Raw genomic sequence first — 26,972 nt, 5'->3', positions numbered from 1 at the left:
CATCTGAACCAATCAAACACTCCCACCCAGTCAAAAGATCTGGGTTTAATCCATCACCGTTCTTTAGCCCACTTATTTCATTTCATTTCACTCTGCCACCCCAGTTCAGACATGGCAATATGCAAATCAGTCTGACCCTGTGCCTCATGGGAACAGTCCAGCCCGAACTGCCAAGCATGCCTTCCCTGGACCGGAAACAAGCTTCCTAGGACCGGTTTCTAGCACTTCAGCCAGGCTTGCTTGAATCCAGTGGCAAAGTGAGCAAGGGACTCATGTCTGAGCATACCCTGCCAACTTATGGCGAACAAAGCGGTACAAAAGGGGGTGGTGATGGACAGAGCATCTGAACCAATCAAACACTCACACCCAGTCAAAAGATCTGGGTTTAATCCATCACCGTTCTTTAGCCCACTCTGCCACCCCAGTTCAGACATGGCCATATGCAAATCAGTTTGACCCTGTGCCTCATGGGAACAGTCCAGTCCGAACTGCCATTGCTGACCTTAAGTATATGTTATTTGAATGTCCTCTTATTCACCACTTTTGGAAATTAATACGATTTATAAAATTTCTGTTCCGTATATTCTTATGCAGTTTGGTTCCTTATTTAATAAAGTTATAAGCCATTGGATTTACTGTTACCTGTTGCATTTAATGTAATTACATTTAATTTAGTGACCACAATACCATACATCTGATATTTGCAGGGGATATGGGGCTCAGCTCAGAAATCAACCAATGGGCCTCAACAGCTGCAATTAAGAACACAGACTACGACCGTAGATTAAAATGGTGTAAGGTCATTCCGGAAGAATTCTGTAACGACTTAGCTACTCAAGTAGGATTGGAAATGGAGTTATGTCTTGATAGTGGGGCAAGAGATAATGGGATACGGTAACATTTGTAGGCAGGTGGCAAAAGACGTTATGTACAATTGTAAGGATTAACCCAACAGAGGAGAGAGGTGGTTTGACCATAGGTGTACAGTGGCGCATCAGAAGCTGATGTCCACTTTAAAAAACAGACTGCAAGACAGAAGTTTGATAGTTGCCCTTAGGAAAGACTATAATTTAGCAATAAATGCACGTAAGTAGGATATTAAAAATGATGATCTGAATGAATTAATGTCAATCGATATAATAAAGAATAGCGCCAAGTTCTGGAATGTGGTAAATAGACCATTCTTGTCGTATAACGAAGACAGTTTACTGGAGTGTAATATCCCTGAAAAGGATTGGCACACCCTCTTTAAAGATATATATGGGGACCAGAGTGAACTTGAACTTCGGAGTTCCCCATATCTAGGCAAGAAATATTCTTTATTTTTATGGATAAAGAAATAGCAGTGGCTATTGACCAAATGTCAAGGAATAAAGCCCCTCATCCGGACGGTGTCCCAGCTGACCTCCACAAAGCTGACATACTTTTATGGTCTAAATTACTAGCTAATGTTTTTAATAAAGCCTGTGAATGTGGTTTACCCCAATCATGGTCACAATCTGTTATAGTTCCGGTTTTTAAAAAGGGGAAGAGAGGTGACCCGCGATGTTATAGGCCAATCTCTCACTGATAGATTCAACCGTGAAGGTTTTAGGCAGAGTGGTTTTAGGCAAACTCACTGAGTGGCTCAATGACTTTAATATCCTCTCTAACTTACAGTATGGGTTTAGGAAAGGAAGAGGAACAACAGACCAGTGCTTAAATGTGCTTCTATTATCTGGAAAATACACGATTGCGAAGAAAGGTTCACTTCATTTGGCATTCATGGATCTTTCTTCGGCCTTCAACCATGGTAATAGATCCAAATTATGGCACTTCTTACTAAAGTTAGGTCTGGACAAAAATATTGTAAATTTTTTAGTGGATTTGCATCAGGACCTTACAGCCACAGTGAGATTTGACCAAAAAGGTGACCATACACGTAGTATCTGCATTATCAAAGGTGTGAGACAGGGTTGCATCCTAGCCCAACTTTTATTTACCCTTTATATTAAAAATCTTGATTCATTTTTAATGGGTACAAGCTTGGACATTCCCCGTGTAGGTGAGTGGTAAATTCTGGCTCTCCTCTATGCGCACGATGCTGCTCTATTAGCTAGAATGGCGATTGGCCTACAGCATCTTTTAACAACCCTTGCGGATTTTATGAAGTCTTTGGACTTGGATGTTAATTTTTCTAAGTCCCACACCATGATTGTGGGGTTAAAACCTAAGAAATGTAAAAGCGACTATTGTGAAGGGAATGTAATAACATGGGTGGCGTAGTTTTTTTACTTAGGAATGTTATTTCATGAAAAGGCATAATAAATTTGTACGAATTAAGAATCATTCTTTATATTGGAAAACTTGGCAAGTGAAAGGTTTATGTTGGATATTGTAACTTTTTGCCAATGACCAATTTTGATCTGTTCCTGACCTTCAAACAAACTTTTCCCTCCAGCCAGGTCACAATATGAAATTTTATGTATCTCCCTCCACCAATATATACCTACATTACCATCTATATCCCTCCTTACCTCCATATCTATCATACTTGTTATATTTTGAAACAACAATTCATCAGCATCTGCTATTTATAAAAAATTACAAACGACATTGGACAGAGGCAAATCAAAAACTGCATTAACTTGGGAAAGGTATTTAGGGGAATGTTGGCCTACTACTTTATGGGTTATGTCATGCTTAAATTGTCTTAAAACCACATGAGCTTTAAACACTACGTAAACCCTTTACTTGATCTATCAAAGTCTTTTGTACACCCCAGAGACCATCAGTTTCTTTTCTCCAACTGCAATCTCATATTCCTGGTCAAGTTCATGCTCCATTGCTGACCTTAAGCATATGTTATTTGAATGTCCTCTTATTCACCACTTTTGGAAATTAATACGATTTATAAAGTTGCTATTCCCTATATTCTTATGCAGTTTGGCTCCTCATTTAATAAAGTTATAAGCTATTGGATTTACTGTTAGCTGTTGCATTTAATTTAATTACATTTAATTTAGTGACCACAATACCATACAGTTGATATTGGGAGGGGGTATTGGGCTCAACTCAGAAATCAACAAATGGGCCTCCACTGCTGCAATTAAGAACAAAGACTAGGGCCATAGATTAAAATGGTGTAAGGTCATTCAGGAAGAATTCTGTAACGACTTAGCTACTCAAGGAGAATTGAAAATTGAGTTATGTCTTGATAGTGGGGCAAGAGATAATGGGATACGGTAAAATTTGTAGGCAGGTGGCAAAAGACATTATGTACAATTGTAAGGATAATCCCACCAGAGGAGAGAGTTGGTTTGACCACAAGTGTTCAGTGGCACATCAGAAGCTGATGGCCGCTTTAAAAAACAGACTACAAGACAGAAGTTTGATAGTTGCCCTTAGGAAAGACTATAAGTTAGCAATAAATACACGTAAGTAGGATATTAAAAATGATGCTCAGAATAAATTAATGTCAATCGATATAATAAAGAATAGCGCCACGTTCTAGAATATGGTAAATAGACCATTCTTCTTGTATAACAAAGAAAGTTTACTGGAGTGTAATATCCCTGAAGAGGATTGGCACAACCATTTTAAAGATATACATGGGGACCAGAGTGAACTTGAACCTCGGAGTTCACCATATCTAGGCAAGACATATTCTTTATTTTTATGAATAAAGAAATAGCAGTGGCTATTGACCAAATGTCAAGGAATAAAGCCCCTGGTCCGGACAGTGTCCAAGCTGACCTATACAGAGCTGACATACCTTTATGGTCTAAATTACTAGCTAATATTTTTAATGAAACCTGTGAATTTGTTTTACCCCAATCATGGTCACAATCTGTTATAGTTCTGAATTTTAAAAGGGGAATAGAGGTGACCCGCGATGTTATAGGCCAATCTCTCACTGATAGAGTCAGCCGTTAAGGTTTTCGGCAGAGTGGTTTTAGGCAAACTCACTGAGTGGCTCGATGACTTTAATATCCTCTCTAACTTACAGTATATGTTTAGGAAAGGAAGAGGAACAACGGACCAGTGCTTCAATTTGCTTCTATTATCTGGAAAATACACAATTGCGCAGAAAGGTTCACTTCATTTGGCATTCATGGATCTTTCTTCGGCCTTCGACCGTGGTAATAGATCCAAATTATGGCCCTTCGTACTAAAGTTAGGCCTGGACAAAAATATTGTAACGTTTTTTAGTGGATCATCAGGACCTTACAGCCACAGTGAGATTTGACCAAAAAGGTAACCTTACTCGTAGTGTCTGCATTGTCAAAGGTGTGAGACAGGGTTGCATCCTAGCCCCACTTTTATTTACCATTTATAATAAAAATCTTGATTCAGTTTTAATGGGTGCAATCTTGGACATTCCCCGTGTAGTTGAGCGGTAAATTCCGGCTCTCCTATATGTGCACGATGCTGCTCTATTAGCTAGAATGGCGATTGGCCTACAGCATCTTTTAACACCATGATTATGGGGGTAAAACCTAAGAAATGTAAAACCCACTATTGTGAAGGGAATGTAATAACATGGGTGGCGTAGTTTTTTTACTTAGGAATGTTATTTGATGAAAAGCGTACATGCGCTCAAATGAAAGCCAAAAGAAATGCAATGGGCAGATCTACCAATGCGTTCTAGATTTTGCTCGTAGATTGTGATCGAAGCCAATGCATGCTATGTTAAACATCTAGAGGGCCTTGCTACAGCAAACGATGGTTCCGATCTCTGGGGATACCAAGAAGCTGGTGCTATCCTAATAGTGGAAAATAAATTCCTTAGAAAACTTCTATCCATGCCACAATCAACATCTACCTATATTATCCACCAAGAAACAGGTTCAAGGTTTATATAAGATACTGCAGGACTGGCACCTTTACTTAAATGGATAGGTATTTGGATAAACCCAGAGGTTGGAATGAACTGCAAAAATATCCGCAAATGTTTAGCTCTTCACCTAGTAAGTAGTATCCCCTAGTCAAGCTACGTGAAAAGGACTGCATCTTACTTGGGGAGACCTGAGCTATTTAGCTCCCCAGAGAAATTCGTAAAGGTGGACATGATCTGGGTTAAAAGCATGTATCGGCAGCTATCACAAATGGATAGAGAGGCTAGGGAATCAAGTAAGCCTCTTGTGCGGGCACACCAGCTATTATCCACCTCACAAATGATTGAACCATATCTAAATATAGTTACTAACCAGCATCATTGTATCCTTCTAGTGAGATTCTGACTGAATCAATTACACTTACTCCGAGCTGAACCAATGGGTTGGAAAAATCGGGAGGACCTGAATGTTTATAGATGTGATAATTTTTTCTATTCAGGACTCAATGCATATGTATTATTTTGTAAGCATTTTTCGCACATCTGAAATTGGTGGATTTTACCTATTTTAAAAGGCAAAGGTTTTATACAGGCTAGACCCGCTTTTATATATTTGCAAATGTTGACCAATGTTTGGGAAATTTTTAATATAGCTAGTTTTTTGACAGCAGTGGTCAGAATGAGGAAAAAGAGAAGGACCGTTATTAATTAGTACATTTTAAATTCAATGAATTATTCCTGTGTATATTGATAATTTAGATTTTGCTTTATCCATATTTTGCAATGATTGTGCTATTGTAATATTTTTTTTAAAATGTATTGTGTTTTTAATGTAGTAAGCTTTTATGGTTTTAATTAACCGAATAAAGTGAATTTGACTGACTGACGTACTCATCATATTGCGCCTCATCTGCTAATATAGTTACAATTTGAATTGCAGCCAACTGCCTTTGGATTAATAGAAGATCTTTGCAATGGTATAAACATATATATATATATATATATATATAAGAAACTCGTTGACTAGGACACTATGCCTCGCGTCGGGTTAGCTGCTTTGCTGCATACCCCCGTGAACATTACACTTGGCAATGTGGATTATGCGGTGGGAACGGAAGGAGGCTTTGACATGCAACCAATGAAGGGCACACGGGACTTGCATCGCACACTGTGCTGAATACGGCAACTTTCCTTTGGTCATCACCGCCTTGGGACCCGGATTCGGACTGCTGCATTCTGGGTCCCGTAGTTAGAGTACTGATGTAATCGAAGATAGTAGTCAGGAAAGCAGTATTGATGATTAAGTAGTTTAATGATGATACAGAGAATAAGCTGGTGTTCCCAGTCAAGGCTTAGGAGCAACTGGCAAGTAGAGAATGCCTAGACCATAAGGAGCATCATGACATCAGCAGAGATGGAATGTTCTCCATTAAAGTGACATGCAAACATAAATCAAATAAGAGAATACAACAAGTACCCACAGTACTAACCACACTAGGCGGAGCCCCACCTGGGGGAGGAACAGCCACTACCAATCCCTAGAGCGGCAAGACATTTTAAGTGTGGACTGCTTCCTGGCTCATCATTTCTCCATGGCGCTGACGAAGGCTCTAACGCCAAAATGCATTCGCCTTAATGGATTTGTTGCAATAAAGGCTTCCTTAACCGTTCCTGTGCAGGCCTCCGCCTTTTTCTTTTGGGGAAGGATTTCTTTTGCATCGCTACACACGTTAGCCAGTAATGTGTAAGGAGGTCCCCGCATTACAAGAGGCCTGATCTGCAGCTGGCAACGCTTCGTCACTCTCTCTCCGTCATGGCAGTGACACAGTCAGGCCCGCCACAGAACCCGGGTGAAAGAGACACGGTGACGAGGATACTATGCCTCGCGTCGGGTTAGCTGCTTTGCTGCATACCCCCGTGAACATTACTCTTGGCAATGTGGCTTATGCGGTGGGAACGGAAGGAGGCTTTGACATGCAACCAATGAAGGGCACACGGGACTTGCATCGCACACTGTGCTGAATACGGCAACTTTCCTTTGGTCATCACCGCCTTGGGACCCGGATTCGGACTGCTGCATTCCAAGTCCCGTAGTTAGAGTACCCACAGTACTAACCACACTAGGCGGAACCCCACCTGGGGGAGGAACAGCCGCTACCAATCCCTAGAGCGGCAAGACATTTTAAGTGTGGACTGCTTCCTGGCTCATCATTTCTCCATGGCGCTGACGAAGGCTCTAACGCCGAAATGCATTCGCCTTAATGGATTTGTTGCAATAAAGGCTTCCTTAACCGTTCCTGTGCAGGCCTCTGCCTTTTTCTTTTGGGTAAGGATTTCTTTTGCATTGCTACACACGTTAGCCAGTAACATGTAAGGAGGTCCCCGCATTACAAGAGGCCTGATCTGCAGCTGGCAACAATTCAGCACTCTCTCTCCATCACGGCAGTGACACAGTCAGGCCCGCCACAGAACCCGGGTGAAAGAGACACGGTGACGAGGATACTATGCCTCGCGTCGGGTTAGCTGCTTTGCTGCATACCCCCGTGAACATTAAACTTGGCAATGTGGCTTATGCGGTGGGAACGGAAGGAGGCTTTGACATGCAACCAATGAAGGGCACACGGTACTTGCATCGCACACTGTGCTGAATACGGCAACTTTCCTTTGGTCATCACCGCCTTGGGACCCGGATTCGCACTGCTGCATTCTGGGTCCCGTAGTTAGAGTACCCACAGTACTAACCACACTAGGCGGAGCCCCACCTGGGGGAGGAACAGCCGCTACCAATCCCTAGAGCGGCAAGACATTTTAAGTGTGGACTGCTTCCTGGCTCATCATTTCTCCATGGTGCTGACGAAGGCTCTAACGCCGAAATGCATTCGCCTTAATGGATTTGTTGCAATAAAGGCTTCCTTAACCGTTCCTGTGCAGGCCTCCGCCTTTTTCTTTTGGGGAAGGATTTCTTTTGCATCGCTACACACGTTAGCCAGTAACGTGTAAGGAGGTCCCCGCATTACAAGAGGCCTGATCTGCAGCTGGCAACGCTTCGGCACTCTCTCTCCGTCATGGCAGTGACACAGTCAGGCCCGCCACAGAACCCGGGTGAAAGAGACACGGTGACGAGGATACTATGCCTCGCGTCGGGTTAGCTGCTTTGCTGCATACCCCCGTGAACATTACACTTGGCAATGTGGCTTATGCGGTGGGAACGGAAGGAGGCTTTGACATGCAACCAATGAAGAGCACACAGGACCTGCATTGCACACTGTGCTGAATACGGCAACTTTCCTTTGGTCATCACCGCCTTGGGACCCGGATTCGCACTGCTGCATTCTGGGTCCCGTAGTTAGAGTACCCACAGTACTAACCACACTAGGCGGAGCCCCACCTGGGGGAGGAACAGCCGCTACCAATCCCTAGAGCGGCAAGACATTTTAAGTGTGGACTGCTTCCTGGCTCATCATTTCTCCATGGTGCTGACGAAGGCTCTAACGCCGAAATGCATTCGCCTTAATGGATTTGTTGCAATAAAGGCTTCCTTAACCGTTCCTGTGCAGGCCTCCGCCTTTTTCTTTTGGGTAAGGATTTCTTTTGCATTGCTACACACGTTAGCCAGTAACGTGTAAGGAGGTCCCCGCATTACAAGAGGCCTGATCTGCAGCTGGCAACGCTTCGGCACTCTCTCTCCGTCACGGCAGTGACACAGTCGGGCCCGCCACAGAACCCGGGTGAAAGAGACACGGTGACGAGGATACTATGCCTCGCGTCGGGTTAGCTGCTTTGCTTCATACCCCCGTGAACATTACACTTGGCAATGTGGCTTATGCGGTGGGAACGGAAGGAGGCTTTGACATGCAACCAATGAAGGGCACACGGGACTTGCATCGCCCACTGTGCTGAATACGGCAACTTTCCTTTGGTCATCACCGCCTTGGAACCCGGATTTGGACTGCTGCAATCTGGGTCCCGTAGTTAGAGTACCCACAGTACTAACCACACTAGGCGGAGCCCCACCTGGGGGAGGAACAGCCGCTACCAATCCCTAGAACGGCAAGACATTTTAAGTGTGGACTGCTTCCTGGCTCATCATTTCTCCATGGTACTGACGAAGGCTCTAACGCCGAAATGCATTCGCCTTAATAGATTTGTTGCAATAAAGGCTTCCTTAACCGTTCCTGTGCAGGCCTCTGCCTTTTTCTTTTGGGTAAGGATTTCTTTTGCATTGCTACACACGTTAGCCAGTAACATGTAAGGAGGTCCCCGCATTACAAGAGGCCTGATCTGCAGCTGGCAACAATTCAGCACTCTCTCTCCATCACGGCAGTGACACAGTCAGGCCCGCCACAGAACCCGGGTAAAAGAGACACGGTGACGAGGATACTATGCCTCGCGTCGGGTTAGCTGCTTTGCTGCATACCCCCGTGAACATTACACTTGGCAATGTGGCTTATGCGGTGGGAACGGAAGGAGGCTTTGACATGCAACCAATGAAGGGCACACGGTACTTGCATCGCACACTGTGCTGAATACGGCAACTTTCCTTTGGTCATCACCGCCTTGGGACCCGGATTCGCACTGCTGCATTCTGGGTCCCGTAGTTAGAGTACCCACAGTACTAACCACACTAGGCGGAGCCCCACCTGGGGGAGGAACAGCCGCTATCAATCCCTAGAGCGGCAAGACATTTCAAGTGTGGACTGCTTCCTGGCTCATCATTTCTCCATGGCGCTGACGAAGGCTCTAACGCCGAAATGTATTCGCCTTAATGGATTTGTTGCAATACAGGCTTCCTTAATCGTTCCTGTGCAGGCCTCCGCCTTTTTCTTTTGGGGAAGGATTCCCCCTGCATACTGGGGGCCCCTGGGGGCCAACTAGCCCACCTGGAACCTCCAGTATGCACCAGGGGGCTGCATTGCAGAGGTGTAATGAGGCTATGCCACTTGTTACACCTCTCTGCAAAGCAGCCGCGTTTGCAGAGGGGGAACTAATTCCCCTTGCATAATGGGGGTCCCTGGGGGCCAACTAGCCCACCAGTAGCCTCCAGTATGCGCCAGATGGCTGCATTGCATAGAGGTGTAATGAGGCCACACCCTTTTTTACACCTCTCTGCAACGCAGCCCCCGTGCATGTTTGAAGAGGGGGAACTAATTCCCCTTGCATACTGGGTGTCCCTGGCAGCCATCTTGTGCCTTGTTCGAACCAAGGCACAAGAAAGCAGTGAAACAAAGGTGTGAAACTCGCAAAGGGGCCAGAGTAGAAACACCCTGACCCCCTAGGCCTGCTCAGGGGTCCCACAAGGACCCCCAAGGCAAACAAAATAATATTTTTTTTTTTTTAAAGTCTCGGGGTACAAAAAAAAAATATATATAAAACAACAATAAGAATAAAAAAACAGTTCTTTTCAGAACTACCTCCAATTTATATAAAAATGCTACATTTAAAAAAAACTCTGTCTTTCTTTTTTTCTCCAGGGTACGCGTACCGGTACGTGTACCGATACGTGTACCGGGGCGCGCCCCCTCAAAAAAAAAAATAATAATAATGAGTGTGTGTGTGAGTGGTGTGTGTGTGTGGGGGGGTAGGTGTGGGGTGTGTGTGTGGGGGGGTATGTGTGTGGGGTGTGTGTGTAGGATGTGTGGCTGTGTGTGGGGGGTGTGTGTGTGGGTGTGTGTGTGTGTGGGGGTGTGTGTGGGTGTGTGTGGGGGTGAGGAATGTGTGTGTGGGTGTGGGTGTGTGTGTGTGTGAGGTGTGTGTGGGGTGTGTGTGTGTGGGGGGGAGTCAGAGGTGTGTGTGTGTGGGGGGGTGAGGTGTGTGTGGGGGATATGTGGGGTGTGTCTGTGAGGTGTGTGTGTGTGTGGGGGGAGTGATGTGTGTGTGGGTGGGGGTGTGTGGGTGTATGTGGGGGTGTGGGGGTGAATGGTGTGTGTGTGGGTATGGGTGTGTGGGGTGTTTGGGTGTGGGTGGAGGTGTGGGTGTATGAGGTATGGTGGGGGGTGTGTGTGGGGGGGCGGGTGTGGGGTGTGTGTGTCGGGGTATGTGTGTGGGGCACCCCCTCAAAAAATAAAAAAAATAATGAGTGTGTGTGTGTGTGCGGTGTGTTTGTGTGGGGGGGTGGGTGTGGGGTGTGTGTGGGGGGGTATGTGTGTGGGGGGTGTGTGTGTAGGATGTGTGGGTGGGTGGGTGTGTGTGTGGGGTGGTGTGTGGGTGTGTGTGTGTGAGAGGAGTGTGTGCGTGGGTATGTGTGTGTGTGTGTGTGAGGTGTGTGTGGTGTGTGTGTGTGTGTGTGTGAGGTGTGTGTCAGAGGTGTGTGTGTGTGGGGAAGGGGGGAACGGAAGGAGGCTTTGACATGCAACCAATGAAGGGCGCACGGTACTTGCATCGCACACTGTGCTGAATACGGCAACTTTCCTTTGGTCATCACCGCCTTGGGACCCGGATTCGGACTGCTGCATTCCGGGTCCCGTAGTTAGAGTACCCACAGTACTAACCACACTAGGCGGAGCCCCACCTGGGGGAGGAACAGCCGCTATCAATCCCTAGAGCGGCAAGACATTTCAAGTGTGGACTGCTTCCTGGCTCATCATTTCTCCATGGCGCTGACGAAGGCTCTAACGCCGAAATGTATTCGCCTTAATGGATTTGTTGCAATACAGGCTTCCTTAATCGTTCCTGTGCAGGCCTCCGCCTTTTTCTTTTGGGGAAGGATTTATTTTGCATATATATATATATATATATATATATATATATATATATATATATATATATATATATATATATATATATATATATATATATATCTTTTCTCCTTTGGCCCAGATTCAGGTTATGTTGGGCGCTCTTAGACGGTGCAAACGAGCCACGGCAGAGCCCCGCCGTTAAAAATGCATTCCTGTTTTTCTCCGTGGAGAAGTTTGCTTGTGCACTCCGGAATCGATTTCTCACAACACAGTGATTACTCCCAATTCGGTGGTTTAGATTTCTTTATTCATCACAGCTCAGCCAGCAGCAACTCTACGCGTTTCAGTCTTAACCAAGACCTTGCTCACGAGACTGACATGGAACCACAATTTTTTCATGACATTTTAAAAAAACATTAACAAATACTTGTGACATCACATCCTGTTAATCCTCCCTGTGCATTGTGGTACTTGTAGTTAATCCTGGAAGGGACGCATTTGGCCACAATTTATAACATAATCTGATTTCATACTTGAATATAGGTTCAGCGGTAACATGCAAATAACTATGTATTATCACAATCTCTATTAATTTACCCATTGTAGATGTATATATTTTCATCCCTCTATTGGTTTCAACTCTAGCTCACCGCTATTTAACACACACTCGCAGAAACGAGATGATTGGCTGAAACCAAAAGGATTTTTCAAGTGTTCAAATTGCAAGGTATGTGCTATTGCCCAAAACACCAAAGAAATACAAATGGCAAATAACTGCATGTGGAAAATTCAACAACTGATCAACTGTAAAAGCCAATTCGTGATCTACATCCTAACTATATAAGGCCTGAAACCTATGGTTTTTTCTGTGAATTTGCAAGGTTTTTTTAAATGCTAATTCCTAACTATATAAGGTCGGAAACGTATGGTTTTTTCAGTGAATTTCAAAGGTTTTTTAAATGCTAATTCCTAACTATATAAGGCCTGAAACCTATGTTTTTTTCAGTGAATTTCAAAGTTTTTTTTTATTCTAATTCCTAACTATATAAGACCTGAAAGCCCACCAGTAATTAAGCCACGGCCCTTTTTACACCTCTCTGCAACGCAGCCCCCATGCATGTTTGAAGAGGGGGAACTCATTCCCCCTGCATACTGGGGGCCCCTGGGGGCCAACTAGCCCACCTGGAACCTCCAGTATGCACCAGGGGGCTGCATTGCAGAGGTGTAATGAGGCTATGCCACTTGTTACACCTCTCTGCAAAGCAGCCGCGTTTGCAGAGGGGGAACTAATTCCCCTTGCATAATGGGGGTCCCTGGGGGCCAACTAGCCCACCAGTAGCCTCCAGTATGCGCCAGATGGCTGCATTGCATAGAGGTGTAATGAGGCCACACCCTTTTTTACACCTCTCTGCAACGCAGCCCCCGTGCATGTTTGAAGAGGGGGAACTAATTCCCCTTGCATACTGGGTGTCCCTGGCAGCCATCTTGTGCCTTGTTCGAACCAAGGCACAAGAAAGCAGTGAAACAAAGGTGTGAAACTCGCAAAGGGGCCAGAGTAGAAACACCCTGACCCCCTAGGCCTGCTCAGGGGTCCCACAAGGACCCCCAAGGCAAACAAAATAATATATATTTTTTTTAAAGTCGCAGGGTACAAAAAAAATATATATATAAAACAACAATAAGAATAAAAAACCAGTTCTTTTCAGAACTACCTCCAATTTATATAAAAATGCTACATTTTAAGAAAACTCTGTCTTTCTTTTTTTCTCCAGGGTACGCGTACCGGTACGTGTACCGATACGTGTACCGGGGCGCGCCCCCCCTCAAAAAAATAAAAAAAAATAATGAGTGTGTGTGTGAGTGGTGTGTGTGTGTGGGGGGGTAGGTGTGGGGTGTGTGTGTGGGGGGGTATGTGTGTGGGGTGTGTGTGTAGGATGCGTGGCTGTGTGTGGGGGGTGTGTGTGTGGGTGTGTGTGTGTGTGGGGGTGTGTGTGGGTGTGTGTGGGGGTGAGGAATGTGTGTGTGGGTGTGGGTGTGTGTGTGTGTGAGGTGTGTGTGGGGTGTGTGTGTGGGGGGGAGTCAGAGGTGTGTGTGTGTGGGGGGGTGAGGTGTGTGTGGGGGATATGTGGGGTGTGTCTGTGAGGTGTGTGTGTGTGTGGGGGGAGTGATGTGTGTGTGGGTGGGGGTGTGTGGGGTGTGTGGGTGTATGTGGGGGTGTGGGGGTGAATGGTGTGTGTGTGGGTGTGGGTGTGTGGGGTGTTTGGGTGTGGGTGGAGGTGTGGGTGTATGAGGTATGGTGGGGGGTGTGTGTGGGGGGGCAGGTGTGGGGTGTGTGTGTCGGGGTATGCGTGTGGGGCACCCCCTCAAAAAAATAAAAAAAATAATGAGTGTGTGTGTGTGTGCGGTGTGTGTGTGTGGGGGGGTGGGTGTGGGGTGTATGTGGGGGGGTATGTGTGTGGGGTGTGTGTGTGTAGGATGTGTGGGTGGTTGTGTGTGTGGGGTGGTGTGTGGGTGTGTGTGTGTGAGAGGAGTGTGTGTGTGGGTATGTGTGTGTGTGTGTGAGGTGTGTGTGGTGTGTGTGTGTGTGTGTGTGTGTGTGTGAGGTGTGTGTCAGAGGTGTGTGTGTGTGGGGAAGGGGTGAGGTGTGTGTGGGGTGTGTCTGTGAGGTGTTTGTGTGTGGGGGGTGAGGTGTGTGTGGGTGGGGGGTGGGGTGTGTGGGCGTAGGTGGGGGTGTGGGTGTGTAAGGTGTAGGTGTGGATGTGTGGGGTGTTTGGGTGTGGGTGGAGGTGTGGGTGTATGAGGTATGTGTTGGGGGTGTATGTGGGGGGTGTGTGTGTGTGGGGTGTGTGTGTGTGGGGGTATGTGTGTGGGGCACCCCCTCAAAAAAGAAAAAAAAATAATAAGTGTGTGTGTGTGTGTGGTGTGTGTGTGTGGGTGGGGGGATGGGGTGTGTGTGTGGGGGGGTATGTGTGTGGGGTGTGTGAGTGTAGGATGTGTGTGTGTGTGGGGAGTGTGTGTGTGTAGGGGTGTGTGTGTGAGAGGAGTGTGTGCGTGTGTGTGTGTGTGAGAGAGAGGTGTGTGTGTGTGGTGTGTGTGTGTGTGTGTGTGTGTGGGGTGTGTGTCAGAGGTGTGTGTGTGTGGGCGAGGGGTGAGGTGTGTGTGGGGGATGTGTGGGGTGTGTCTGTGAGGTGTGTGTGTGTGTGGGGGGAGTGAGGTGTGTGTGGGTAGGGGTGTGTGGGGTATAATGAGTGTGTGTGTGAGTGGTGTGTGTGCGTGGGTGGGTGGGTGTGGGGTGTGTGTGTGGGGGGTATGTGTGTGGGGTGTGCGTGTGTAGGATGTGTGGCTGTGTGTGGGGTGTGTGTGTGGGTGTGGGTGTGTGTGGGGGTGTGTGTGGGTGTGTGTGGGGGTGAGGAATGTGGGTGTGGGTGTGTGTGTGTGTGTGAGGTGTGTGTGGGGGGTGTGTGTGGGTGTGTGTGTGTGGGGGGGGTGTCAGAGGTGTGTGTGGGGGGGATGAGGTGTGTGTGGGGGATGTGTTGGGTGTGTCTGTGAGGTGTGTGTGTGCGTGAGGGGGAGTGAGGTGAGTGGGGGTGGGGGTGTGTGGGGTGTGTGGGTGTAGGTGGGGCTGTGGGGGTGTATGATGTGTGTGTGGGTGTGTGGGGTGTTTGAGTGTGGGTGGAGGTGTGGGTGTATGAGGTATGGTGGGGGGTGTGTGGGGGGGTGGGTGAGGGGTGTGTGTGTGTCGGGGTATGTGTGTGGGGCACCCCCTCAAAAAAATAAAAAAAATAATGAGTGTGTGTGTGGTGTGTTTGTGTGGGGGTGTGGGTGTGGGGTGTGTGTGTGTGGGGAGGGTATGTGTGTGGGGTGTGTGTGTAGGATGTGTGGGTGTGGGTGGGGTGTGTGTGTGGGTGTGTGTGGTGTGTGTGTGTGAGGTGTGTGTCAGAGGTGTGTGTGTGTGGGGAAGGGGTGAGGTGTGTGTGGGGGATGTGTGGGGTGTGTCTGTGAGGTGTGAGTGTGTGGGGGGGTGGGGAGTGAGGTGTGTGGGGGTGGGGGTGTGTGGGGTGTGTGGGTTTAGGTGGGGGTGTGGGGGTGTATGATGTGTGTGTGGGTGTGTGGGGTGTTTGGGTGTGGGTGGAGGTGTGGGTGTATGAGGTATGGTGGGGGGTGTGTGGGGGGGTGGGTGTGGGGTGTGTGTGTGTCGGGGTATGTGTGTCGGGCACCCCCTCAAAAAAATAAAAAAATAATGAGTGTGTGTGTGGTGTGTGGGGGGGGTGGGGGTGGGTGGGGGGTGTGTGTGTGTGGGGAGGGTATGTGTGTGGGGTGTGTGTGTGTAGGATGTGTGGGTGTGGGTGGGGTGTGTGTGTGGGTGTGTGTGGGGTGTGTGTGTGTGTGTGAGAGGAGTGTGTTTGGGTATGTGTGTGTGTGAGGTGTGTGTGGTGTGTGTGTGTGAGGTGTGTGTCAGAGGTGTGTGTGTGTGGGGAAGGGGTGAGGTGTGTGTGGGGGATGTGTGGGGTGTGTCTGTGAGGTGTGAGTGTGTGGGGGGGTGAGGTGTGTGTGGGTGGGGGTGTGTGGGGTGTGTGGGTGTAGGTGGGGGTGTGGGTGTCTAAGGTGTAGGTGTGAGTGTGTGGGGTGTTTGGGTGTGGGTGGAGGTGTGGGTGTATGAGGTATGTGTGGGGGGTGTATGTGGGGGGGCGGGTGTGGGGTGTGTGTGGGGGGGTATGTGTGTGGGGCACCACCTCAAAAAAGAAAAAAAAATAATAAGTGTGTGTGTGTGTGTGTGGTGTGTGTGTGGGGGGGATGGGGTGTGTGTTTGGGGGGGGTGGGGTGTGTGTGTGTAGGATGTGTGGGTGTGTGTGTGGGGAGTGTGTGTGGGTGTGTGTGTAGGGGTGTGTGTGTGTGTGAGCAGTGTGTGTGTGTGTGTGTGTGTGAGAGAAGCGTGTGTGTGGTGTGTGTGTGTGCGTGGGGGGGTGTCAGAGGTGTGTGTGTGGGGGGGAGGGGTGAGGTGTGTGTGGGGGATATGTGGGGTGTGTCTGTGAGGTGTGTGTGTGTGTGGGGGGAGTGAGGTGTGTGTGGGTAGGGGTGTAGTTGGGGTGTGGGTGTGTAAGGTGTGTGTGTGTGGGTGTGGGTGTGTGGGGTGTTTGGGTGTGGGTGGAGGTGTGGGTGTGTGAGGTATGTGTGGGGGGTGTGTGTGGGAGGGGTGGGTGTGGGGTGTGTGTATGTGGGGGTATGTGTGTGGGGGTTCTGTGTGTATGAGTAAAATGTTCAGCTAACTATAACTGGTGTCAAACCTATGGTTTTCTCAGTGTATTTAATAGGTTTTTTAAATGCTAATTCCTAACTATAACTGGTGTGAAACCTATGGTTTTTTCAGAGAATTTCATAGGTTTTTTAAATGCTAATTCCTAACTATAACTGGTGTGAAACCAATGTTTTTAAGTGAATTTCAAAGGTTTTTTAAATGCTAATTCCTAACTATATAAGGCCTGAAAGCTTTGTTTTTTTCAGTGAACTCGCAAGGTTTTTTAAATGCTAATTCCTAACTATATAACGCCTGAAACCTTTGTTTTTTTCAGTGAACTCGCAAGGTTTTTTAAATGCTAATTCTATTAGCGGATAACATTTATATATGTTAATATCCGTATGTTTCTACAAGGCCCCCAAATCTTTTTTTTTTCCTTGTAAAAAAATGAGGTACGCGCACCGTGCTCGTACCGGTACGCGTACCGGAAGCGTACCCGCGATTTTCCGACATTTTTTTTTTTTTTGGACCTTGGGGGTCCTTGTGGGACCCCCTGACCAGGCCTAGGGGGTCAGGATGCTTCTACCCTGCGCCCTTTTTGAGTTCTACATGTTTGTTTTTCTGCTTTCCTGTGCCTCAGTCTACCGAGGCACAAGATGGCTGCCAACAGTTTCTGTTTTGGAGTGTTGACAGACATTGGCAGCCAATCAGAATGCAGCTCGCGCACTAGAGGTACGCGTACAGTACACGTACGTGCGCGTACCGTAAGCCTACGGGTAAGCTCACGGGTAAGCTGCCATAGATATATAAAAAAAATTTAACCTAAATTACTCAAAATCCACTGAAGCATATATCTTGAGACATAGCAAAGGCACATCGGGCTACCAGTCCCTACAATTTTGCCAAGTTTTGTGAAAATCCATTCAGCCGTTCGAGCTAAAAGTGCGACCGACCGCCCTATGGAAATTAACATGGGGAAAACACATTTTGGGACACCCCTTTTATCTCGGCACCCGCTTGACGAATCCCCCCAAACTTTCAGGGAAGGACTGGAGCGCCGCGAGGCAAAGTTGCTGAAAAATTCAGGCAGATTCCTCAACCGGAGCCAAGGTTATTCCCAATAGAATGTTGCGATTTCCCTATGGAAATCAATCCTAACTATATATACCTACTGGCGACCGCCAGTAGGTAATATATATATATGATGGTTATTTTTTCTTTATCGTTATAACATTTACAACTTTTTAGCTGCTATTATAAGTTTCTATCCCCTACAGTAAATGATATATTGTTTTTCATTCCCTACTCCTTTCTCATATTCCTTATATCATTCAATAGTGTCAGACAGTGTTGATTCTATAATTTCCAGTATTCTTTATCTAGTTTTTCAAATTTCCTACATTCTATTCCTACTATTTCTGTTCAATTTATTTGTTATTTAACTTATGCAATGCTGTTTTTTGCTGTTTTGAATAAACCCTAACTTAAAAAACAAAAATGAGATATGAACAGTATTAAACCGTAGATTAAGTAAATTCCATATTTACAGAGCAATGGCTTCAAAAAAGGCAAAGCTTAGCTCTTGATGGAATTGAGTTAGCTCACATGTGGTAGGGCGGTAACCTTCTTAACCTCCCACAGTTATCAAATTAATTTTAAGAAACTGAAGATCACCGACCTGACTGTGGCCTTCATAAATGAGTTATTTAATGCTGGCAAGGGACTAGATACCAATGCTTTGAAGACGTTTGCTACCTTGCAGCCTCCAGTTACCCTAAAGAAACTGCAGTCTGTTGGGATTCCACAACTTTAAACATACTTATTTGCCTCACTACACTGAGCGAGTGAAGCCCTTCTATGACTTGATTTCTCCCACATTTTCAGCAAAACAATGGACTGATGTGCACACTTCAATCATGCATGCTCTGCATGCAGACATGCTCAAGACTAAATAATTACAGACAACGAATAACAAAATCTACCTAGTTATCAGGGTCATTGCCAGTCACCATGGTTATATCTTGGTTATACCTATGTGACTTACAATGAGGGACAGAATGTTCCCATTGCATAGAAGTCATATTTTTATTCATAGGCAGAAACATGTTTTGCCTCTATTGAGAGAATTCTTGTGGCTTTTCTAACAGCTACCATAAAGGAGCACCCTTCGATGTAGGGAAGACACATGATTGTTGTTTCTCCCATACTGGTGCTAGAGGCAGCCACCAAAGCCATCATTACAAATGCTCATGCTCTACACCTGCAGTGGCTGTACAAGCATGGGAGAAACACAAGGATATAAAAGTTTGCCTAATCCTAATCTTCGTACACAATCGTTTCTCCAGTAGGAATTGAATACCATGCCGATGCTACTCTATCTATTTTCCCAATTGAGCCTTACCAAAGTGTATTCTATATAGAAGGCTCTGCTCAACCTGCGGTAGGAACAAAATGCAAGTACTCCATAGCCTGTGTGGCAGTGCAAAGTGTTGTGAATGATGTTGAGTTCCATCCCTACAGCATCCACACTAAAATGTTTGGGGATAGCACGTCACAACATGAAGCATTTCATGCCCTTTTGCTAGCATTACAGAATGCTTACTTACCAATGGTGTCTGACTCATCCTTCTGTGTGCAAGTTTGCAATGTTAAGTTGCAACATTGGCATTTGAATGTATTCAAGAATTCAAAGGGGAAACTTATTAAAAATAAACAGCTCAGGGGAAAGATGGCAGTCCATGTGAGGCATACTTAAGTCATCAGCATCATATCATTCTTGATAAAGGGGGCTGTGTGGCTGACTTAGCTGTGAAGGCTGCAATTCACTGTACGAGTAGCAGTTTTAACCAGATCTCAGAAGTAGATCGATCAGATATCTTCACAGCTATCAACATAACTAAGCAAGTTTGGAAACCTCCTGCAGGTTTTCCCCTTAGATACTCCTACACCCTTAATTCAGATAATGCTCCTATAGTTAAACTGCCTCGAGTAGGAGACAGGATAATCCCTAACAGTCCATTTTGCATAGTTTTAATCAGTGAAGCCCATGGCATCTGCTCATGTAGGGGTCAATGTAACCGTAGCACAGCTATATCAATGCTACTTATGGCCTGGTTTATATCAACAGACCAGAGATTATGTTAGAGAGTGTGACATTTTTCACCAAATTGTGCCTTCTCCTATCAAACAACACTCGCCAACTCCTTTCTAGTTCTCTAACATCCCCTTACAGGTAATGTTTTCTGACCATATTGATTTAATCCATTCCACCAAATGATATTGATACATATTGGTTGCCATAGATTCATGTCTTAAATCCATATGTGTGTGGCTACTGAGTAATGCATGTGTCTCAGCAGTTGTAAAGAATTTGTAGTGTCTGGTGCGTATTGGGGCAGTCCTTTCATTTCATTCAGATAACGGTCCTTCATTCACCTCCAAGGCTTACTGGGATTAAATGTCTGCTATGAGAATCTGTCTGCAATTGAGCAACCTGTTGAAAGCATTGTTGAACATGACAACAGTATGATTTAAACAAGCTTTGACTGCTAGATTTATCTGTTCAGGTCGTAGGTGGTACTATCACCTGTATGGGGTCCAGAGACCATTGAATAACTTGCCTAGATAAATATTAAAAGGGGGCATTCCAAACGAGGTCCCCATTGGAGGTACTATGTTTGTGCATTGCTTGCATAATCCTGGAAAGGTGGCGGATGAAGAAAATTTGATTTCGAGAAATGTTTGAATGTTTTCCAGAGTATTCAAAAGTTCAGAGACAACCTGTTTAACATGAAGCACTCTGTTGCCGCCATCTGAAAAGAGGTTATAAGTGCTGCTGACAGGTGGGTTCCCAAACATTGGGATCTAGATCAGGAGAAAATCCATGATAAACAGGTCTTTAAACTATCATACCAACCACCTGTGACTGTTCTCGGGATAAAATGTCTGGCTCAAGGAGAAACCAACAGGTGTCCATCGATCATGTGAGGAAACATTATGTGACCAGTGCTCTACAGCTGTCCAGCCCAGTCATTAAAATGGAGTCAGAATAGTCCCTCTCTGCCTTTTTCTACTATGATTAGAAAAAACATTGAACAACGCAGCACCACTAGCTCAAATTTCCAGCCGAGGATTGAGTAGCAAATCAATACATGTGACACATTAAGTTCCTGTAAGGAATTGGGTTACTGGTTGACTGGGGTACAAGCTCTGGTCAAACAGCAACCACAATACTCATCAGGGTAAAGCACGAGCAAACCCCAACCTAAAATGTGCTCAACCCACGGAGAGCTTGGCACAGAGCAGTCAGGCTTAACTTAGAGGCTATTTCTAAAGTATTTGTGCAACACTTCAAACAGTAAAACAGTAACAGCACCACAAAGCAAGCATATGTAATGCAATAGGTCTTGCATTTACGGAAGTTTAATCTATTGGCATTGTAAATGACAATGCCTTTTATTTATGTTTTAAAAACCAAAACATAAATAAAAGGCATTCAGGTACATGCATCAAAATCAGTTTTAGCGATTCCTAAATATCGAAAAATAACGAATCGCTATTTGGAAATCGCTAACTACAATGCATGAACCGGTTAGCGAAAAATTACTTAATTGGTAATAATCGCACATGGGAATAGCGACTTCACAGAAGAGTCACGCAAACTCTGAAAAACACAATTTGCGATTTCGCAAATAGCGATATCGCAAATTGCAAAATCGCAAAAAGCAAGTTGCTTTGGAAGCTTGCAATGACATCACAACCAGGAAGCCATCCAGCCCATGCTTCGTTCAGTGCTCGGAGCAGGTGATATGGGGTTACAGAGTGCTGGACTTGAGCTGATTCATCACCCAAGATTGTTTACTGTAACTTTCTGTGCACCAGAATAGATAAGACAACATCAGGGGAGAGTGCCACGCCCAGGAAGAGAAAACTGAAAGTCAGTGAAAGAGAACTCGAAAACCTCATTGAGGAGGTGTCCGAGAGCCAATGCAAGCTCTTTAGGAAACTTTTACATAAAGTGCCAGAGGCAGAAAAATGCAGGATATGGCTGCGTATCAAGAGCAAGGTCAATGCTGTGGGTGTCACGCACCTCAGCATAGATGATCTCAAGAAGAGGTGGTATGACCTGCGTAGCCATGCCACGGAGCGAATTGCAGAAAGGGTGAAGGAGGCCAGGGGGCCCATCTACAGTTCCAGACAACACAGCCCGGGAGGACCCGGTGAAGGCCACAATCCAGCCAGAAGCAGTGGTGGTAGTGACCCAGCTGGACACATCCGCCGCGGCTATTACCTCACAAGGTAAGATGTATGCAACCATACACTGCTAAGTAATGTTCAATTGTGCACATGCCCCCAATCCAACCCCAGTGTACAGGTCAAACTCCAGTTCATGTTATCCCTCATACACCCAATGCATTATGGGGGTTGTAGGCATGTCAGTCAAGTGGGCAGTCACACACAACAATGGCAAGTAATACACACCAACACTGCATGGCAGTCAGTGATTTAATGTGAGCCAAGTATGCTTAATGTCACACATTAGTAACCTTAACACAAACTAACATTGCACTGTTTCACATCACAAATGCAGCTGAAGTAGACTCCGAAGACAACAAATGTCTACACATCTCTGAGACTCCTTTCCTAGACTGATGTGGGACTCCAGTTGGCCCAGCAAGTACACCCTCGCACACCCAACACACAGGGCACAAGTTCCATCACTGCAGCCCATGGAATCAGAGCTGGCTCCTGTACCCACTCCTGTGACCAGCCAACCTCTCGTGAACACAACACCTACACCCCAGGCACTGGTCCAACGTGGACGGAGGTGCCGGTCAAGGTCCCGCATTGCTGAACAGGAAGAGCAGGCTCCAAATGTGTGGGGTGGCGTGGAGTCCCAGATGTTGCGGGTGCAGCGCCTGCAAGCAAGACACATGGGATCAATCCAGCTGCAACTATCAAAATTGGCAAAGAACATCAGCCTCCTGACAGACACTGTGCGGGAACTAACCACAGCGGTAGTGGATGGAAATAGGCAGTACAATTCTAGTATGCAGGAGCTCACCAGGGTGATGCTTGAGGGTCAAAGCACACAGAGGAGAAGGCATGAGCAGAGCATGATGCGCATGGCAGCCTATACCAGGTCCAACAATAAGCTCAGCAACACCACTGCGCTGCTGTCACATAGATCCGTGGACATGCAAATTGATATGGGCCATTGTTGTGGGGATGTGGCTAGGGCCCTTGGACAAGTGACCACTGCAATGGAACAGATCAAGGTTGGTACTGTTGGTGGCAGCAACTTAACGGGGGAGGAGGGGAGTGAAGAGGCATTCAGCCTTAGCAGCCTGTCGATACCAGTGACCACTGCCAGGCACAGTACCCCCAGCACAACACCTTCTGTTGCACATCAGGGGATGTAGCAATGCAGGCAAAAGGCATTTGTGGGTGCATGGCAGGAAGTGCTAGACAGACATGCTCTTCTTCATTTGCCCATGGTGATGTATCCATGGTTAAAAGCATTATAGTGATTGTTTAAAGGCTCCTGATATTGTTTTTCCCCTCTATTTTCAATGCAATCACTGTTCTATTTCTCACTAATACACTAACACACAATACTACATGAGCTCATCATTACATACCTTAGAAATAATGTTGTGCAATGTCTGCAAGTCTCCTTTGCCCTTCGTCTGTGCTTGCCAGGTGCGCTTGTCGGAGTTGTGCGGGTGGTTGGTTGTCCCCTTCAGACTCACTATCGGACACCTCGATGGGTATACCTCTCCTGGTGGCAATGTTGTGCAACATGGCACATGCAGCCACGATCCGGCAGCAGGTCTCTGGACAGTACTGCAGCACTCAACCAGTTTTGTGTAGTATGCGAAAGCGACTCTTCAGTAGTCCAAACGTGTGTTCAATGATGTTACGTGTGCTGATGTGGGCTGCATTGTACCTTTGCTCATGTGGTGTGACTGAGTTGAGGTATGGCGTCAAGATGTAGTTCTGCGTGGTGTATGTGCTGTCAACTACAGGGTAGTAAGCAAAGTGTTAGCGACTGTTATGCATTTACATTTCTGTCTATTTGTGTAGAAAATAGGTATATGTGTTTACCGAGCAGATGCCCTTCCCCAAATTCACAGGTGTGGATGCCACTGTGTCTAAATATGTAGGAGCCGTGGGTGCTTCCAGGGTATTGTGCAACAATGTCAGTTATTATATGCTTAGCATTGCACACTACTTGCACATTGATTGAAAATGTATTAATTAGCTGCTGGGCGACATATGGGAACATGCATACAGTCTATGCATCCAATCACATGTGGGAACTGTGTGACCTGGTAGAAGTCCTCTTTTGTCTTGTTCAAATCCTGTTGGCTTGTGGGAAAGTGATGTGGATGTGGAGCCTTGTCATCATGGTGTCCAGGAAGGACTTGAAGAAACGTGACAGGGAGCTCTGTGATACCCCTCCAGCAACAGATACTACCCCCCTGGAAACTGCCTGAGGCAAGTAGGTGCAGGCAACATAGGACCTGTACATTGGTGGGAATGGTATGAGAAAAAAAGTTAGGAGCAAAGAGGGAAACAAACAACTAGGATGCCCTCCACTCAATATGTCAACAAACTACTATTGTCCTAGTGTTCAAGGCAGTTACCATAGCATATAAAGATCTGCAGGCATCGCTGGTTGTATATAAATTACAACATACCTCTCTTCTTACAATAAATCTAGAGTAGGGGAGGTCTCAGTCTGCTGCCACTGTTAAAAATAGCCCAACTCTGATAGACAGACTTAAACAAATACAAAACCCACATTCACCTAGTGTAACAACAGAAAAAAGGTGAGAAAGCGAGATAGCACCTCACGGGCGCACCACCACCAATGGGGCCCCTGGCTGGTACTCACCAGGATGGCCCTGTTATCATCATTGGTGCCATCAAGCTATTACGGAAACGTGTCCTAAACCCAAAGAAAAGACAGTGAGTGATGCAGTGAACACAAATTATATGTAACCCAACATACAACATTCAACAATTAACATATAATATATTCTGCAACTGGGACAATTTCTTTAATGGTGTTTCTTCTTGTTGCATACGGTACATATATGAACAATAAAAAAGGAAGATGTGAATACTACCAATCGATTCACACCCTACTTACAGCCAACATGTTTCATTTCCTTGGTATCTATCAGGCAATTTCCTCAGGGCAAACCACTTTCAATGCCACTGCAAATGGCCAACTGGTCTGGCACTGCATTAGGGGCTCCAATTCTGCTATCAGGTGTAGGATCATTGCACCATTCAGCCTGTACTTATCGTATATTTCATCCTCTGTTTGTCCCAACAATGTGATGTGCACTCTGAATGCCTGCTCTTGTATTCTCAATCTGCGCAGTGCTTTTGCATGGATCCTCCTCGCCATCACGTAGAGCGCTGCCATTGTGAAAAGTTCCAGGGGCCTGCTGGGTCAGTTTAAATAGGTTTCTGAGTGGTTGTACCTGTGTGATTTTTTTTCTTACAACTTACCACCTGATTGTGATTCCCCTTATTCTGCACTTGCAAATATGCGATTTTCATGCGAATCGCAATTTGCGAATTTACATGCATTGGTTGGCTAATTACTATTTGCAATTGCAGTTAGGGAAATCTCAAATAAGGGTTTGCATTTTGGTTCTCAGAATTTGTGCGAGTCCTTATTTTTGCGACTTTGTAGATTTTTCGCTAAATGGGTTCCTGCATTGGAAACGGCTGATTTGCGCTCGCAAACAGCCTTTTTTGCGATTTGCTATGTTTGCGAGGTATTTTTTGCTTGATGCATGTGCCTGATTGTCATTTACAATGCTAAGAGCTTAAACTAGTGTAAATGCAAGACCTATTGCATTGCAAATGCACGGCATCATGGACAACGGGGGGAGGGGGAAGGAGAAGTCATGGAACAGCACACGGACGTGGAGAAGGTGGCGGGCAGGCAGGCGGGTTTAAACAAGGCATGACAATGGAAGGGAGGGAGGGGGTAAAGAAGAGAAACAAACGTAGAGATGCAGGATTAAGGAGGGAAGCAGATACAGGGTAAAGAAGAGAAACCGACATAGAGATGTAGGCTTAAGGAGGGAAGCAGATACAGGGTAAAGAAGAGAAACAGACATAGAGATGGAGGATTTAGGAGGGAAGCAGATACAGGGTAAAGAAGAGAAACAGACGTAGTGATGCAGGATTAAGGAGGGAAGCAGATACATGGTGAAGAAGAGAAACAGATGTAGGGTTAAGGAGGGAAGCTGCTATAGGCATACAGAGTAAAGAAGAGAAACAGAGATAGAGATACAGGGTTAAGGAGGAGATCAGATAAAGGCATAAAGGGTAAAGAAGAGAAACAGATGTAGAAATGCAGGGTTAAGGAGGGGAGCAGATGAATACATACAGGGTAAAGGAGAGAAAGAGGTAGATATTTAGGGCTAAGGAGGGAAGAAGATACAGTCAGGGTAGAGAAGAGAAACAGATGTAACGATGCAGGGCTAAGGAGGGAAGCAGTTGAAGGCATACAGGGTAAAGAAGAGAAACAGAGGTTGAGATCCAAGGTTGAGGAGATAAACAGGCCCAGGCATACAGGGTAAAGAAGAAAAACACACAGGGATGCAGGGTTAAGGAGAGAAGCAGGTCAAGGCATACAGGGTATAGAAGAGAAACAGGCGTAGAGATGCATGGTTAAGGAGGGAAGCAGATACATGCATACACGGTAAAGAAGAGAAACAGACAGCGATGCAGGGTTAAAGAGAGAAGCAAGTCCACGCATACAGGGTAAAGGAGAGAAACAAATGTACAGATGCAGGGTGTAGGGGGGAAGCAGATGCATGGATGCAGGGTTTAGCAAGAAGGCGGATGCAGGATTTAGCAAGAAGGCAGGTGCAGCGATGCAGGGTTTGGCAGGGAAGCAGATGCATGGATGTAGGGTTAACTTAGAATGCAGATGCATGGTTGAGGAAGCATATGTAGGGCTTAACAGAGAAACAGATGTAGGGATGTAGGGATAAGGTAGGCAGAAGAAGTGGTGATGCAAGATTAGGGAAAGCAGCACATGCAGGGATGCCACAAAGGTGCTCTGCCCTCCAGGGGTGCAGGTAAAATACTTGGCGCATGTGACTATAATCAGTTGGGCCCACTTTTACTCATTTCACAGGCTGACAGATGGGTTGTGTCCTAATGAAACCCACAGATTGATACATTGGGTCGAAACGTTGACAACACA

Source organism: Lissotriton helveticus, chromosome 2_2 (genome assembly GCF_964261635.1).
Source record: "Lissotriton helveticus chromosome 2_2, aLisHel1.1, whole genome shotgun sequence".
Taxonomy (NCBI): domain Eukaryota; kingdom Metazoa; phylum Chordata; class Amphibia; order Caudata; family Salamandridae; genus Lissotriton; species Lissotriton helveticus.
The sequence above is the reverse complement of the archived record's forward strand: the minus strand, read 5'-3'. Positions refer to the sequence as shown.